An 18797-nucleotide genomic window follows, 5' to 3' on the forward strand; every position below is an offset into this window, starting at 1 on the left:
GATAGAGGTTCTAGACGTCGTCGGGTGCCTAGAGGTGGTTTCCCCATTAGAGAGGAGAGTTGGAGCACACTAGGTGTTCGATAAAAATGTTTAGCACAACATTAGATAGTTTTAACAGCATAGTTAAATGTATAGAAGCATTTAAAATAGCATATCAGTTTTATTCCAGCTTTATGGGACTAGATGTCCAATGGGTGGGCTCCCACAGTCGCCTCTAGGTTCAGACAACCTAGTTCTAGGTTCAGATAACCTAGATTCAGCTAATTAGCATTTCAGTATTTTACTTTCAGCAGCGGCACTGTACTGGATTAGATATCCACTGGGCTGGACTCCCATAGTCGTCCCTAGGTTTAGCTAACCTAGTAAACCCTACTAGATTCGGAACTTGCAATCCCGGGTTTAGATAGGGATGCGCGCACAACAAGTACAGTTGCCAGGGCCCTACAGCAGCATGTTTAGTATTTTTATCTATTATATATAATAGTTTTCCAAATCAGTTTTAAAACATAATGGAATTCAGTATTAGCTCAGCTTCAGCTTAGCTCACTTTTGTATCAACTCAGCTTATTTCAGTTGTTAAATATGATAGCTTCATATACAGTTATAGACATGTTATGATCAGTTTTATTTTATGCTCAGCTTATGTTATGCCATGCTTTGTATGATACCATGCCATGCCATGCTTGCATATTCAGTATGTTTTTCAAACAGCATGATTTAAAAGCATATTTGCATCGTATGCATGATTTAGTGAGGTAGATGGTTTCTTACTAAGCTTTTTAGCTTACAGATACTATTTTCCTTATACTGCAGATACAGGTAAAAGGAAAATAGACTAGCAGTGGAGGCTGGAGGTCAGTGCAGATGAGGATGTGTGTGGCAGGAACTGGAATAAAGATCCTAGGGATCTAGTTTTATTTTACTACGCATTAGAACTTGTAGCAAGCCTAGTTATTAAAGTTTTATTCTCTTTTCCCTTATGCTTCGCATTCTAGTATGGTTAATGGTATGAACTAGTGAACATGCATTATATTATGTCTTGAATGTTGCCAATGTATGGTAGAATAGTTATTAGTATATGTTAGAGTGGTTGCAGGTGGTTTTGGCACGACAAGGTGTCGAAATCAGCATTTCTGATTTCGTATCAGGAAATCAGACGATGGATCGGTCTGCCGACCGATCCAGTAGTGTGCCAGGCTCCTGGATCGGTCAGCCGACCGATCCAGACAGATACAGTATGCCACTGTATCCTCCTGGATCGGTCAGCCGACCGATCCAGCACGATACAGTAGCGTTCCAGGGGTTTCGGGTGCCTGGATCGGTCTGCCGACCGATCCAGACACACCGGGATCGGTCTGCCCGACCGATCCAGCCACACATGGATCGGTCTGCCCGACCGATCCAGTTGGGAACCGAATGCCCCATAGCTTCGATCGATCTGCGGATCGATCGGCAGGACTGTAGTTAGTTGGGAAGTTTAGTTCTAGTCCCTAGCCCAGTTGGGATGTTCAGTTTCCCCTCCTTAGCATATGTACACCAGCAAAGAAGGTCTTTAGACCTTTCTTGGCAGTTGTATCCGTCATTAGTAGACTAAAATTTTAATTAGCCCAGCTTTCCGCACAGTATAGTTTAGCATAATTGTAGCGACCGGCCTTACAACCAGTACCCAGAAGGTGGGCCGTTACACCTCCCCCCTCTAGTACGTCTCGATCATACAATTGGTATCAGAGTGAGACCACTCTGAATTGGTGAAACCACCAATCGAGCAGGGGGTTTCTTTTTGAAAAAGGAAATTGTATATCATTTCCATTTTTTCCCTCCAATTTTTTTTTGAAAAATTCATTTTTATTTTTTTTACCATTAGTCAAAGTTGGTGAAAAATCATATTTTACAAAATTTGTCATAATATTTGTTATTATTTTTTCTTAAAATTAGTGAAACACTCTTATTTTATTTTTCTCCGGTACTACTAATTCAAGACCAAGTCTTGGGACATTTGTCATTTTTTTTGTAAGATCTTTCTAAATGGCCCAACAAGAAGGCTACAATATCACTCATCCACCTCTCTTCTCCGACGAGGATTTTGGCTACTGGAAAAGTCGGATAGAGTACCATCTCAAGACCCAAGTAGAAATGTGGATCATAATCCAAACTAGATACACATTTCCCACAAAAGACGGAGTTCTCATCCCCTGCGATAAGTGGGATGCACAAACAAAGAGGAAGATCGAGACAGATGTAGAAGCGACATGTACCCTCTAATGTGGCCTAACAAAAGAAGAGTTAAACTGGGTCGGACCTTCAATAGCACCAAGGAATTATGAGAGTAATTAATCGGACTACACAAGGTCACCTCTAATGTAAAAGTAAGTAAATGCGACTTAATATTGAATAAGTTATAACATTAAAATACAGTAAGGTGAGTTAGCAAGCCAGTTACACGCTAGCATCTAAGATCTTCTGAATGGCCTCCACGCGATCAAATAAAAAGTGGAGAATCATGACAACATTAGGTACACGCTAGATGCCTTTCTGAGGAATACCTGTGGGCATCAATGGTAGATTCCTACAAGGTATCCAAGGACCTTTCTTTGATTAGACTAGCCGAGATATTTTTAGAATTTGAATTGCATGAACAGACTAATACACTTATGGCTAAAAAAGGTATTACGTTGGTTGCAGGTACAAGCCATACCAAGGAGTCTAGGTATAAGTGCTGAATCGAACCTGAGTCTGAAGATTAATCAAACTTAGAAGATGACAATGAAATCACCACCGAGCTCATGAAACTGGTACAAAAACTATACATGAAAAAGAAGGGCTTCACCAAAGGAGAGATCAAGAAGGTGACTCAATCAAATACGAAGGTCAAGTCCAAAGTCACCTGCTATGGCTGCAAAAAAAAAGGGACATATCAAGCCTGAATGTCCAAACCATAAACAAAGAAGAAGGAAGGCCTTAAAAGTAACGTGGTCTGAATCCTAGGAAGACTCCAATGAAGAACACGAGCAAGCGAGCTTCCTTTCCCTACCATTCCAAGCTTATGTTGTCGAGACCGAGTCTGATGCCAGAACTGAATCAAAAGCTGAGTTTGAGAGAAGCCACAGATCCATATCCATTTCTGAAGGTTCAAAAAACTCTGTAAGTATTTCCTTAACTATATCACATAATTTAATTTCTTACTTATCAAGAAAATTAGCTAAGTCCAATATCCAGGTCAAGACACTCTTAAAGGAGATTGAATCTCTTAAGGAGGAGACTAACCCAAATCCTTTGACAGAGCCAGTTCAAAGTGAAAATTCAACCCAAGTCCAACAACTTGAGGAAGAAAATTCTAATTTGAAAACTCAAGTCAAAGGACTTAAGGACATGTTGGAATGGTTCACTATATTCCAAAAACCTTGTTTTGATTCTTGGAAAACAAAGGGTGGTATACATTCAATCCGGACTCAGATATTAAGCCAAACAAAGTGTAAAATATAGCACCCAAATAATAATCAAATAATAAGGTTATTTGAGAAATAATCTTATTAGATTTTTTAGAAATTTTTTAGGATTTAAATAGAGGTCGTATGACATATTTTAAGGGCATGAATCAATTGGGCATAGAAGAAGCCTGTTTATAATAACCATTAAGTGAAAGTTGATTGGAAAATTAACTAAGGGTTAAGTTAATTAAACCCATATTTAAGCAGTAACCTAATGCTTTAAACGCTATTTCTTTCTTCTTCTCCTGTCAATGCCCCAAATCCTCTTAAAATATGTCATACGACCTCCATTTAAATCCCTAAAAATTCTTAAAAAATCTAATAAGATTATTTCTCAAATAATTTTATTATTTAATTATTATTTGGGTGTCATATTTTATATAAAGATTCAGATCATACTTGTGTTTAATGAATCGATCAACTAAGAACCTAGTCCAAGCATGGGTCCCCAAGTCTAACCTGACTAATCAAGTTGGACTTAATAAATATTGAATCCCTAAGGATCAAATTTACTATCTTGATAGACCTTATCGAGGCTATGATCTAAGGGGAGTCAATAAAAAGATCATCTTTATTATTAGATAAACCTGATTGATGCTTGATTTACTACTTTTTCCTTATATATGCTTAGATTAGAATAGATAAGGACTTAGACTTGATCAACACTTATTTAGTTACACCAAGGATTTTCAGAAATAAAATTAAACATTTAATTTCTTTAAAAAACTTTGACTAGAAGCGGTTGTTATTCCAATTTTCAAGAAGGTCTAGTGTCTGGCCAAAGCCTAGAAGCCAATTATTAAAATGAATGTTTAATTGACTAACTGTTAAATTTTAGTCTAACTCATGTATAAATCAATCCTTAGATTTTGAATCTAAATTGAAAATAAAATTAACCATATCACAAAACATATAAAGTTCCCTGATTAACAATTTAGAAAAAAGGGTGATATGGATTTATATTTAAAATTAATTAAATAAATCTTTAACCTAACTTAATTAATGAAAATATAATTCAAATTAACCTAAACTTAATCAAACTTAACCAAACTTAAACCGAATCTTAATTAATTTTTAAATTTTAAAATCATAATTAAATTTTAAATTTTAATTTCATAATTAATTTTTAAATTTTAATTTCAAAATCTTAATTATTTTCAAATCTTAATTATTTTTAAATGTTAATTAATATTAAAATCTAAATTAATTTTTAAATTTTAATTTCAAAATCATAATTATCTTAAAATCTTAATTATTTTTAAATCTTAATCATTTTCAAATGTTAATTAATAATAAAATCATAATTAATTTTCAAAATTTAATTCTAAAATCTTAATTATTTTTAAATCTTAATTAATTTTCACATTTTAATTTCAAAATATTAATTAATTTTAAAATTTTAATTTCAAAACCTTAATTATTTTCAAATCTTAATTATTTGTAAATCTTAATTATTTTCAAATATTAATTAATTCTTTAAATATAATTATTCAAACATAAATATTCGAAAATATTTTAAAATTCAAACTTAAATATTTTTAAATTTTCAAATTTATACTTAATAATTTTCAAAATTTAAAATCAAGAAAATAATTTAGACTTAATAAGATGAACATGTTTGATAACTTGGAAAGAGTGAGATGGAAAATCAAGAAAATAAATAATAACTTTTATGTTTTTTTTTTGTTTCTCATGCTTGGACTCTAGGACCCTCAAACTTAAATAATTTAGTTAAAAATTTTTAAGGTATTAATCAAGGGGAAGTGAAAGGAGTTAAGTTAAGATAAACTTTTTTTTTTAAAAAAAAAAGGAAGTTAAATATTTTCTCAATGTTAAAGTATTTTTCCAAAATCTCAAAATTAAATATCCTTTTAAGTTAAATTATTATTTCAAAATCTCAAAATAAAATATCCTTTTAAGTTAAAGTATTTTTTTCAAAATCTTAAAATTAAATATCCTTTTAAGTTAAAGTATTTTTTTAAATTTCAAAGTGAAATTTTTTATAAAAAAGGTCAAAGTATTTTTGAAAAAGGAAGTTAAGTTTTTTTAAAGGTTTAACTATTTTTGAAAAGAAAGTTTAAACCATTTTTGAAAGGCAAGTTTAAATTTTTTTTTGAAAAGGCAAGTTTAATTTTTTTTTAAAATAAGTTTTGAAAAAGTTTTTTTATGTTTTTATGAAATCTTTCAAAAAGCTGAAATAAGTTTTATTTTAGGAATCTTTTACTTAACTAAGCTTTTCAAAAAGCTAAGTAACTAAGTTTGTTTGAAATTCTTCAAAAGCTAAGAACTTGACAAAATATTTTTCAAATCTAAGAATTTAGCTAAGTTTTCAAATGTCAAGTTTCTTCAAGGCTTTTACAAAAATGCTAAGCACTTTTAAAACATAGTCTGTTTGAAAGTGGTTTATCTCAAAAGCAGAGTTTGCTTCAAAGTATTTGAAAAACTAAGATGGTTTATTTTGAAATTAAGTCCCTAAATTGTTTTTAATATATGTCAAAAGGGGAAAGAATATTCAAAAGTTAAGAGGGAGAGAAAGTTAAGGAATTAAGGAGGAGCTAATAAGTTAATTCTTTTCTTTATGAATGAATCTCTTAACTTTCTCTATATGTTGCACTTTTGCTATATGTTGTTGTATGTTTTACTTAACTTTTGAATCAAGCTGACATAATAAAAAGGGGGACATTGTTGGTGCAACGAACACCAAACGATCAAACCTAAGTTTTGATTATGGTAAAGGGTTCAAAAGTTAAGATGTCTTGTGATCTAACAAGTGTGACTGAGCTTGCTGGAAAGTCCTAAGTGTTCATAGGTAAAAGTCCTAGTGGATTCTAGGCAGGTGGAAAACTCTAGGAGGAGATAACCCTAGTTCTTAGGGTGTGATTGTTAGTAATAGCCCTAAGAGCCAATTATGAGATGATTAGGCTTATTGAGTTATTGGGTTAATGGTTAATCTAATATAATAATCCAACCTATTAAGAGGAAAAGAAAGAGAAGTTTAATCCGAATTATACTCATTGAATTAGACTCAATTGGATCTAATTATTGGATTGAGTCTAATTTGAATTAGATTCATGGAGTCAATTTGGATTGATGTCCATGGAGTCAATTGAGATTGATAAGGTTCAATAAGTTAGACTTATTGGGTGAACTAGAATTCACCAAGAAAGAGGAAAGGTTAATTTTGACTTGACCAAAAGGGAAGAGGAAAGGTCAATTTTGACTTGACCAAAAGACTCTTCATGAAAGATGACTAAGAGTCAATTCATGAAGAAGATCAAGAAGCAAAAGGGAGATCAAGAGCCAAATGAACTTTTGGTATTCCATGGGAGTACAAAAGGAGGAATTTTGGCCATTGATTGTAAGAAAGTTCATTTTTGTCTTCTTCTCCTTCCTCCTCTTCTTCCTCTTGGCTGATCCTTCCTCATGACCGAATCACCTTGTGTGGCTAGCACCACAAAGTTGGTTCTTCTCCAGATCGAGAGTTCATGAGATGAACGGAACATGTTCATGTGGATACCGTAGACGCACGGACACTTGATCGCGCTGTGATCTGCATCAAAAGAATGCTTGTTGCCGGGATTGTAAGGGCATGCATCAAAGGTATATAACTATCATGAAACTTAGTATAGGATGCTTGTTTATTCTTCCCTTAGTATGGATCCTCTTGATAAGGAACAAGATATTTTCCACTGGGCTTTTGCGTGTTTAGCGCCCTATTTCCTTATAGTGGTATCAGAGTCACTTGCGAAGGAATATACTAAGTTGTAGAATTTTTTATATGTGTGATATAGAAATTTGCATGATAGATTTGCTATGTTTTCATGATTATGAGTTTTTGTCTCTGTTGGGAACAAAATAGTGAGTATATGGACAAACTAGAGGATATAGTCTCTGTCGCTGTAGGATCGCTTAGGGACACTCGCGATGGTTAGATCGCGGGTAGGGGCACTGCCCCTAGCCCCGCAAGGGGATTCATTCCGTAATTACGCCCGAAAATCGCTAAACGGGACCGCCGGGAATTTTTACTCGTAAAAATTGGTATTAAAATTGCTGAAAATTATAGAAAATACATAATTTATAATTATGTATAATTTGTGATAGTCATGGCCCAAAAAGATCCAATTGGATTGGTATATTTTGTGTTGTAATTCATAATACGGCCTGCGTGCCGTCATGTGATTGTGTGTGTTGTATTTTTGATACGCGACCTGCGCGTCGTGCCTTTCTCTATTTATTCTTGTTGTAAATTAGTTTAGACTCGAATGTAACTCGAGTTTCAAAAATTGTAATGTACAAAATTGGAGCCGTGGAAGGTCCACTCGAGACGGAGTTACGAGGAGGGCGCGAGCAACACAAGGTGGTCAAAGGGAGGAGCTTGAGAAGCTGTTGACCCTAGGTTGACCATCCGATCTTCTCATTGGCTTGAGAAGATCGTAGTAGGGTCATGACTAATCATAAATTAATTTAATTAATTGCTTGTGTGTATGTGATGCATGATTAGTAATTAATTAGTGCCTAACGATTAGATTAGATCTAAATCGTGTACAAGATGCACCCTTTCGATTAGATTAGATCTATCACGTATTTGATACACATCGACGATTAGATTAGATCTAAATCACGTCAACTCTAATGCCTACCGTGTCGTGATAACTATCACTACCTCGATCACATGTGTTGTTGAATCTGCCAAAGTATAGCAACACATATTATCTTGGTAGGGTACGGAGGGACAATCTTAGTCCCGCTTATCAACGCATGGGCGAATACAAACTCAATTAGATTGAGTATTCCTAGTTAACTCGGTTGGATCGAGTATAACTATAGGTATTCTTCCAATGGTTGGAAAGATAGGACATAAATCACATTTATATTAATTCTTGGGCGTATTAGCCAAAGCTAACTCAAATTTTAATATAACTGCGGATAATGAGCCTATAAACAAGAGTTGCATAAAGATGTAATTGGTAAATCGTTACCTACTGATCATACTAAATCTTGGGCGTATTAGCCAAAGCTAACTCAAGGTTAGTATGATGTGGATCTTGTCCCATATGAATTATAGAATTCAGTGGGGGCATCATTTAGTTAAGGCCTAATTAAATGGTTTAAAGAATATGATATTTATTTTTCTACATTTTTCTGTTGTAGATAAACCATGACGTCGAATACGAACACCTTCTCTCTGCGTTCTGTCCTTGAGAAGGACAAGCTCAACGGAGCAAATTTCCTGGACTGGTACAAGAACTTGAGAATAGTTCTCACCCAGGAACGTAAACTGTACGTTCTGGAGCAGCCCATTCCGGAGGCTCCTCCTGCTAATGCCACGCGAGCAGACAAAGATGCTTACAAGAAGCATCTAGATAACGCATTAGATGTGTCCTGTCTAATGCTCGCGACCATGAACTCTGAGCTTCAGAAGCAACACGAGTTAATGGGCGCTTACGATATGGTTGAACATCTTCATCAACTGTATCAAGGACAAGCGAGGCATGAAAGATTTGAGATCTCAAGGGCACTGTTTCAGTGTAAGATGTCAAATGGGGCTCCCGTAGGCCCATATGTACTCAAAATGATTGGGTACATAGAAAACCTACAGAGGTTGGGATTCCCGCTTGGCCAAGAGCTGGCCACGGACCTGATCTTGCAATCCTTGTCGGATAGCTATAGTCAGTTCGTTCTAAACTACAATATGAACGAAATTGACACGCCACTGCCCGAGCTGCTTATCATGTTAAGAACTGCTGAGCTGAACCTTAAGAAGGCAAAGCCCCACTCTGTTCTGATGGTTCAGAAACACAAGGGCAAGGGCAAGCCCAAAGGCAAAGGAAAGTCCCAAGCCAAGGGCAAAGGCAAGGCACTGAAGCCTAAAGGAGGGGTCGCCAAGGATGCTACCTGCTTCCACTGCGGTCAGACCGGGCACTGGAAGAGGAACTGCAAGGTGTTCCTGGAAGATCTTAAGAAGAAGTGAAGTGAGACTTCCACTTCAGGTATATATGTTATAGAAGTCAATCTATCTATTTCTTCATCATGGGTATTAGCTACCGGATGTGCATCTCACATTTGTACTAATGTGCAGGCGCTGAGAAATAGCAGGGCATTGGCGAAGGGCGAGGTGGACCTACGCGTAGGCAATGGAGCACAAGTTGCTGCTATTGCTATAGGAACTTATTTTCTATCTCTGCCCTCTGGGCTTGTATTAGAGTTGGATGATTGTTGTTATGTGCCTGCATTAACTAAGAACATAATTTCAGTTTCTTGTTTGGACAAGAAAGGTTTCTCTTTTATTATAAAGGACAAATGTTGTTCTGTTTATTTAAAAGATATGTTCTATTGTAGTGCACCTCTGATGAACGGACTCTACATTCTAGATCTGAAAGCCCCATCTATAACATAAATACCAAGAGGTTCAAGTCAAATGACTTGAACCAAACCTATCTCTGGCACTGTCGCTTAGGTCATATAAATGACAAGCGCTTATCCCAGCTCCATAAGGATGGTTTGCTGGACTCATTTGATTTTGAATCTTATGAGACGTGCGAGTCATGCCTACTAGGCAAGATGACCAAGACTCCCTTTAGTGGGCACAGCGAAAGAGCGACTGATTTGTTAGGACTCATACATAGTGATGTATGTGGCCCTTTCAATGTCGCTGCTAGAGGCGGTTATAGGTACTTCATCACATTTACTGATGACTTCAGTAGATATGGTTATGTGTACTTGATGACACATAAGTCAGAATCCTTTGAAAAGTTCAAAGAATTCATGAATGAAGTACAGAACCAGCTTGGCAAGTGTATTAAAATACTTCTATCAGATCGAGGTGGAGAATACCTTAGCCATGAGTTTCGTAACTACTGAACTGAGTGTGGGATTCTATCCCAACTCACTCCTTCTGGAACACCACAGTGGAATGGTGTATCCGAAAGGAGGAACCATACCCTATTAGATATGGTACGATCTATGATGAGTCACATAGATCTTCCGACATACCTTTGGGGCTATGCTCTAGACACGGCAGCTTTTATACTCAACCAAGTTCCATCCAAGGCCGTGATAAAGACACCATATAGGATATGGACTGGGAGAGATGTCCAGGTGTCTTTCATGAGGATTTGGGGTTGTGAGGCTTACGTTCGACGTCAAGTCTCAGACAAGTTAGGACCCAAATCCGACAAGTGCTACTTTATTGGATATCTCAAGGAAACTAAGGGATATTACTTCTACATTCCCAGTCAGCACAAGGTAGTTGTTGCAAAGACTGGGGTCTTTCTAGAAAGGGACTTTGTTTCTAGAAAGACTAGTGGGAGCACGTTCGATCTTGAAGAAGTTCAAGATGTGAACAATAGCACTGAAGCCTCGATGAAAGTTGAACTGGAACCACAAAGTGTTGTAGATGATGTTGTTCCACAAAGAGTTGAGGAACAACAACCAGTTCAAGTAGACATACCTCTTCGCAGGTCTGATAGGGTACGTCGTCAGCCTGAGAGATACTCATTTCTCTTGTCTGACCATGATGACGTTGTGCTCATAGAGGATGAGCCTACCACCTATCAGGAAGCTGTGATGAGACCAGATTTTGAGAAATGGCTAGAGGCCATGAGATCCGAAATGGAATCCATGTACACCAACCAAATATGGACTTTGGTTGATCCACCTGAAGGGGTAAAACCCATTGGGTGTAAGTGGGTCTTTAAGAGAAAGACTGACATTGATGGACTTATCTATAAGGGTTGCTTGGTAGCTAAAGGTTTCAAGCAGATTCATGGTATTGACTATGATGAAACCTTTTCTCCAGTAGCGATGTTTAAGTCCATTCGGATCATGCTTGCTATTGCAGCTTACCATGACTATGAGATATGGCAGATGGATGTCAAAACCATGTTTCTGAATGGAAACCTACTCAAGGATGTGTACATGACACAGCCTGAGGGTTTTGTAGATCCACAGCATACTAGCAGAGTATGCAAGCTGCATAGGTCCATTTATGGACTAAAGCAAACTTCTCGGAGCTGGAATCTTCGATTCGATGATGCAATCAAACAGTTTGGTTTCATCAAGAACGAAGATGAGCCTTGTGTCTACAAGAAGGTTGTAGGGGATATAGTTGTCTTCCTCATATTGTATGTGGATGACATACTAATCATTTGGAAGGACATCCCTTTGCTTCAGTCTGTCAAGACCTGGCTAGGGAGTTACTTCTCAATGAAGGACTTAGGTGAGGCATCCCGCATTCTAGGGATACAGATCTATAGAGATAGATCTAAGAGATTACTTGGCCTAAGTCAGAGTACATACATTGACAAGGTACTCCTTCCGTTTGCCATGTAGAACTCCAAGAAGGGATTCCTGCCGATGTCACATGGAGTGAGTCTTTCGAAGACTCAAGGTCCCTCTTCTAGAGAGGAGAGAGACCACATGGATCAGATCCCTTATGCCTCAGCTATAGGATCTATCATGTACGCCATGCTATGTACTCGACCTGATGTCTCGTATGCTTTGAGCATGACGAGCAGATACCAGTCAGATCCAGGTGAAAGTCACTGGATAGCGGTCAAGAATATTCTTAAGTACTTAAGAAGGACTAAAGAATATTTCTTGATATATGGAGGCAATAATGAGCTAGCTGTAAAGGGTTACAGTGATGCTAGCTTCCAGACCGATCAGGATGATTATCGATCGCAGTCAGGGTTCGTATTTTGCATAAATAGTGGTGCTGTGAGCTGGAAGAGTTCGAAGCAGGACACAGTAGCTGATTCTACGACAGAGGCCGAGTACATTGCTGCATCAGAAGTAGCAAAGGCGGCAGTTTGGATCCGCAAGTTCATCACTGAACTTGGGGTGGTTCCCAGTATCGTTGACCCTATTGAGCTCTTTTGTGACAACAATGGAGCTATAGCACAGGCGAAGGAACCTCGCTCACACCAGTGGACCAAACACATACTACGGCGCTTCCATCTCATTCGAGAGATTATCGAGAGAAGAGATGTGAAGATATGCAGAGTACCTACAGAGGCTAACATCGCAGATCCCTTGACCAAGGCTTTGGCATAGAGGAAGCATGATGGTCACACTAGGTCATTGGGGCTTAGAGCCTACACTGATTGGCACTAGTGCTAGTGGGAGATTGTTAGAGTCAATCATTTGATGATTGTATTATGAACTTGTTGTATCATATTCTTATATAAATAAATACATTTGTTTTGGTTATTATACTTACTTGTATTGGTGCCAAATAAACTAAGTATAATAGCGTCATTGAGTAGAAGGTTCTCACCTATATCAATCGGTTAGTTGAACCGATAGTGAGATGATATAGAGAACACTACTCTTAATCATTCCTAGTCGAGTATTAACATTCAGGGATAATGTTAATGCAATAAGACTAGCATGTAGGTCAAATCGATGACTTGATCTCACAAGTCATGGATATAGAGATATCAAGTTGACACATGGATATGCATTGGAGAATGTATACTGAATGACCCGCCATGAGAAAGTATCATGGATCGTTATATGAGTGTCATATACTTTCTCATGTTGATATTAGTATGACTACTAGTCCTTAGACCTGAAGTCACCATAGATCCCTACATAAGGAGTTATGTACTTTGGTTTCGTCAAACGTCACCCGTAACTGGGTGGACTATAAAGGCGATTACTGGGTATGTAACGAATTATGCAGAGGGATGTGAGTGATGTAGATGGGATCTATCCCTCCTATATGACGGGAGTGACATCGATATTCTTGATAGAGTGAGACCACGAAGTGCATGGCCATGCCCAAATGAGTCAATATGAGATATTGAGCTCATTTGATTTAGTGAGTCTACTTGGAGTTTAAGATTTAGATTGATTAGAGGATGACACGGTCTATACCTCACATTGATCAATATAGATGTCTTGGATAGAAGGACACTTGTCATATATTGTGAGGAGTCACAATTAGTAGTCACAAGGTGATGTTGGATCTCAACATTCTTGTAACTTGGGTAGTAATGATGTGTTGCTAGATACCGCTCATTACTTATGCTCCTAAATAGGTTTAGGGGCATTGCCAACATTACAAGAACCTATAGGGTCACACACTAAGGACAATTAGATGGATATTAGGTTCATATGATGAACCAAGAGGATTAGATTCATTTGATGAATCAAATTAGATTAAGAGTAATCCTAATTGGGCTAATTGAGTTGGACTCAAGTTAATTCATGTGTTCAATGAGTCTAATTTAGATTATGACTCATTGAATTAATTTAATTAAATGAATTAGATTCATTATATTAAATTGGCTTGAATTAAATGGTTGGATTAGATCAACCATGAGAGAGATTAAGTCAAGTTTGACTTGACTTGAGAGGAAGATGAAGAGTCAAGTTTGACTTGACTTTATGCCACCTCATTGGTGAGTTGGCAAGATGTGGACCAATGATGATGCTCCACATCATCATGGTTACTTAAGTGTGTGCCACATCATGGAGGTTACAAGCCTCCTTTCCTTTTAATGTGGTCGGCCACATTAATTGTAAAGGAGTTACAATTGTGGTCGACCACACATAGTGAAGGAAATTCATTTTTCTCATTTTCAAGGCTATTCACTTCTTCTTCCTCCTTGAGCTCTCTCTTCTTTCTCTCCCTCTCCAATCTTGGCCGAACACCCTAGGTGCTAGCATATCTTGTTTGGTCCTTCTCCATCTAGTGTGTTCGTGTGGATACGTATAGAGGATTGTCTACGTTGACAATCTTGAGATCCGGCAAGCCGTTGGACTAGCGGAATAGCGAAGGGCATCGCATCAAGGGTAATACTCTTATCTATTGTAGATCTAGAGTTTGTAAACTCGTACTCGTATTTTATTTTATTTTTCTTTGCACGGATCCGGTGGCTGGGGCTTTCGGGGTTTCTACGATGCGAAAAAGTGGTTTTCGTGGCCCGAAAAACCCAACAAATTTGTTATTAAAATCATAGTAAATTTATGTCATAAGGATATTGTGAATATAAATGACATGGTGCATGGTTATGGCCCTTTAACCCCAATGTGATTGTGTGTGATGTTGTAATTCATAATACAGCCTACGTGTTATGCCCTCATCTTTCTCATTCTTGTTGTAATTTTAGACTACACTCGAATGTAACTTGAGTTTCTTTAGATTTTGTAATGTACAAATTAGAAAGGAGTTAGTCTACTGGACAACGAGTGAAAAGAATGGAAGAACAACAACACACGACAACCAAGGAAGTGCTTAGAGAAGTTGCTTTGACCTAGGTTGACTTACCACTCTTCTCATTGGCTTGAGAAGATCATAGTTTATGGGGACCATAACCATGTCACATTTTATTTATGCATATATGTGATGTGTACTTTGATTGTATTCGATACATGTTTAGTTTAAACATAATTAGGTCCTTTTAATATATGCCTACCAAAGTTTAGTACTCACTTCTAGCTCGATCAATTGTAGTCAGGTTTTGCCAAAGCAAAGTGACTCAATTTATCTTGCTAGAGTGCGACAGGACAATTATGATGTCTGACTATTAAACTTTGGGTGCGACTTAACTAAGTTGTCTCACTTGGATTGAGAGCTTAGAGGCATGCCCCATAAGATGGAATTCAAATTATACTAATCTTGGGTGATTAGCCAAAGTTAACTTAAGATGAGCTATAATATGGATTTCATAAGATGGGCAAATGAACAAATAGTATTGTTCATCTAGCTATACAAGAGTTGCATTTGATGCAATTGGTATATGATGCCTACCTACATTATATGAGTCTTGAGCGATTAGCCAAAGCTAACTCAAGATAAGGTATAATATGGATCTTGTCCCACATGAATGTCATTGTGATTGGATTTGGAGCTAGTAGTGTGAGTAAAACCACAACCATGACTTGCTCCTACCAAGATTTACAATTCAGTGGGAGAATCATTTAATTAAAGGCCTAAAATGATAGATATATGATACTTCTTTCTGCATTATGTTGTTGTAGATTACCATATCGTCAAAAACGTCAAACACTCTCTCTCTGCGATCTATTCTTGATAAGGACAAGCTCAATGGAGCTAATTTCCCAGACTGGTATAGAAACTTGAGAATAATTCTCAAGCAAGAACGAAAACTATACGTCCTAGAGTAGCTCATTCCTGAAGCACCACCCACTACTACCACTAGAGCTGATAGGGATGCTTATAAGAAGAATCAAGATGATGCATTAGATGTATCATACCTTATGCTCACCACCATGAACTCTGAGCTTCAGAAGCAACATGAGAACATGGATGCTTATGATATGGTTGAACATCTTAGATAACTATATCAAGGACAAGCAAGGCATGAGAGATTTAAGATCTCTAAGGCATTGTTTCAATACAGGATGCAAGAAGGTAGTCTCATGGGACCATATGTACTCAAAATGATTGGGTATGTAGAAAACCTACAACGTTTGGGATGTCCATTAGGATAAGAATTGGCCACTAATCTTATCTTACAGTCGTTGCCTGAGAGCTACAGTTAATTTGTCATGAATTATAACATGAATGAAATTGATAAACCATTGCCTGAGATATTGAGAACTGCTGAACTCAACCTTAAGAAGGCAAAGCCCAGTACTATTTTGATGGTACAAAAGGGCAAAGGTAAATGGAAGCCCAAAGGTAAGGGTAAGACCCAAGCCAAAGGCAAGGGCAAGACTCATGCATTGGAACCCAAAGGTGGGGTTGCTAAGGAAGGAACCTGCTTCCATTGCGATGAGACCGGACACTAGAAGAGGAACTGCAAGGTGTACCTAGAGGAACTGAAAAGGAAGAGAAGTGAGACTTCTGCCTCAGGTATATATGTTATAGAAGTCAATCTATATATTTCTTCTTCATGGGTATTAGATTCCAGATGTCCATCTCATATTTGTACTGATGTGTAGAGGTTGAGAAATAGTAGATCATTGACAAAGGGTGAAGTCAACCTACGAGTAGGCAATAGAGCAAGAGTTACTGCTATAGCTGTAGGAACATATTCCTTATCTTTGCCCACTGGATTTATTTTAGAACATAAAGAGTGTTATTATGTGCCTACTTTAACTAAGAACATTATATCTGTTTCTTGTTTAGACAAGAAAGGTTTTTCATTTGTAATAAAAAATAAATGTTGTTCTATTTATTTCAATGAAATATTCTATTGTAGTCCACATCTTGTGAATGGACTCTATGTTCTAAATTTTGAAAACCCAATCTATAACAGAAATACCAAATGGTTCAAGTCTAATAATTTGAATCAAATTATATCACTGGCATTGTCGCTTGGGTCACATAAATGAGAGTCTCATATCCCAACTCCATAAAGATGGACTTTTGGACTCATTTGATTTTGAATCATATGAGGCATCTGAATCTTGTCTTCAAGGCAAGATGACAAATACTCCATTTAGTGGACATAGCGAAAGAGCAAATGACTTGTTAGGACTCATACATACAGATGTATGTGGCTCTTTCAGAATAGCAGCTAGAGGAGGCTACCATTACTTTGTTACTTTTACTGATGATTATAGTAGGTACGACTACGTGTATCTGATGAGACACAAGTCAAAATCCTTTGAAAAGTTCAAAGAATTCAAGAATAAAGTATAAAACCAACTTAGAAAGAGTATTAAGATTCTTTGATCAGATTGAGGCAGGGAATATCTTAGCCAAGAGTTTCATGACCATCTCGTTGAGTGTGGGATCATATCTCAACTCACTCCACCTGGAACACCACAATGGAATGGTGTATCAAAAAGGAGAAATCATACTTTATTAAATATGGTACGATCGATGATGAGTCATACATATCTTCCTACTTCCTTCTGGGGACATGCTCTAGAGACAATAATTTTCACACTTAACCGCTTTCCATCTAAGGCCATCATAAAGACATCATATACGATATGGACTGGGAAGAGTCCCAAGATCTCTTTCATGAAGATTTGGGGTTGTGAGGCTTACGTTCAACGACAAGTCTCAGATAAACTAGGACCTAATCAAACAAGTGCTATTTTATAGGATATCTCAAGGAAATAAATGGATACTACTTTTATAATCCTACACAAGGTAAGGTGTTTGTTGCCAGAACTGGTGTCTTTTTAGAAAGGGAATTTGTTTCTAGAAAAACTAGTGGGAGTAAAGTTGATCTTGAAGAAATTCAAGATGCACAAACTAGAACTGACACCTTGATGGAAACTGAATAGGAACCACAAGATGTTGTGGATCATGATGTCGTTACACCACAAGAAGTTGTGGAGCAATAATCTGTTCAAGTAGCACAAGCTCTACGCAGATCTAATAGGACCCTTCGTCAACCTGAGAGATATTATTTTCTCTTGTCTGATAATGGTGATGTAGTGCTAGTTGGTCTCAATGAGCCTACATCTTATCAGGATGCACAGGACCCAGATTTTGAGAAATAGCTAGAGGCCATGAGATCTGAAATGGAATCTATGTACACTAACCAAGTATGGAATTTAGTTGATCCACCTGATGGGATCAAACTCATTGGGTGTAAGTGGGTCTTCATGGTGAAGACTGATATGGATGGTCATATACATACCTATAAAGGTAGATTGATAGCTAAAGGATTCAAGCAGATTTATGGTATAGACTATGATGAAACATTTTCACTAGTTGTGATGCTAAAGTCCATTCAGATCATGCTTGCTATTGCTGCTTTCTGTGATTATGAGATCTGGCAGATGGATGCCAAAACTATATTTCTTAATGGAAATCTACAAGAGGATGTGTATATGACACAACCTGAGGGTTTTGTAGATCCAGAGCATGCTAGAAAGCTATGTAGGTTGCAAAGATCCATTTATGGATTGAAGCAAGCTTCTAGAAGCTAGAATCTTTGATTCGATGATGCAATCAAAATGTTTGGTTTCATCAAGAATGAAGATGAACCTTGTGTCTACAAGAAGGTTAGTGAGAGCACAGTCATCTTTCTCATATTATATATAGATGACATACTTCTCATTGGAAATGATATCCCTACTATTTAGTCAGTGAAGACTTGGCTTGGGAATTATTTTTCAATGAAGGACTTAGGTGAAGCAGTCTATATTTTAGGCATCAAGATTTGTAGAGATAGATCTAAGTGATTGCTTGGTCTAAGTTAGAGTATATATATTGACAAGGTGCTTAATCATTTTTTCATACAATATTCCAAGAAGGGATTCCTGCCAATGTCACATGGTGCGAGTCTTTTGAAGACTCAATGCCCCTCTTCTAAGGAAGCAAGGGACCGCATGAATCAGATTTCTAATGCATCTGCTATAGGGTCTATCATG

The sequence above is a fragment of the Zingiber officinale genome, chromosome 6B (genome assembly GCF_018446385.1).
Source record: "Zingiber officinale cultivar Zhangliang chromosome 6B, Zo_v1.1, whole genome shotgun sequence".
Taxonomy (NCBI): domain Eukaryota; kingdom Viridiplantae; phylum Streptophyta; class Magnoliopsida; order Zingiberales; family Zingiberaceae; genus Zingiber; species Zingiber officinale.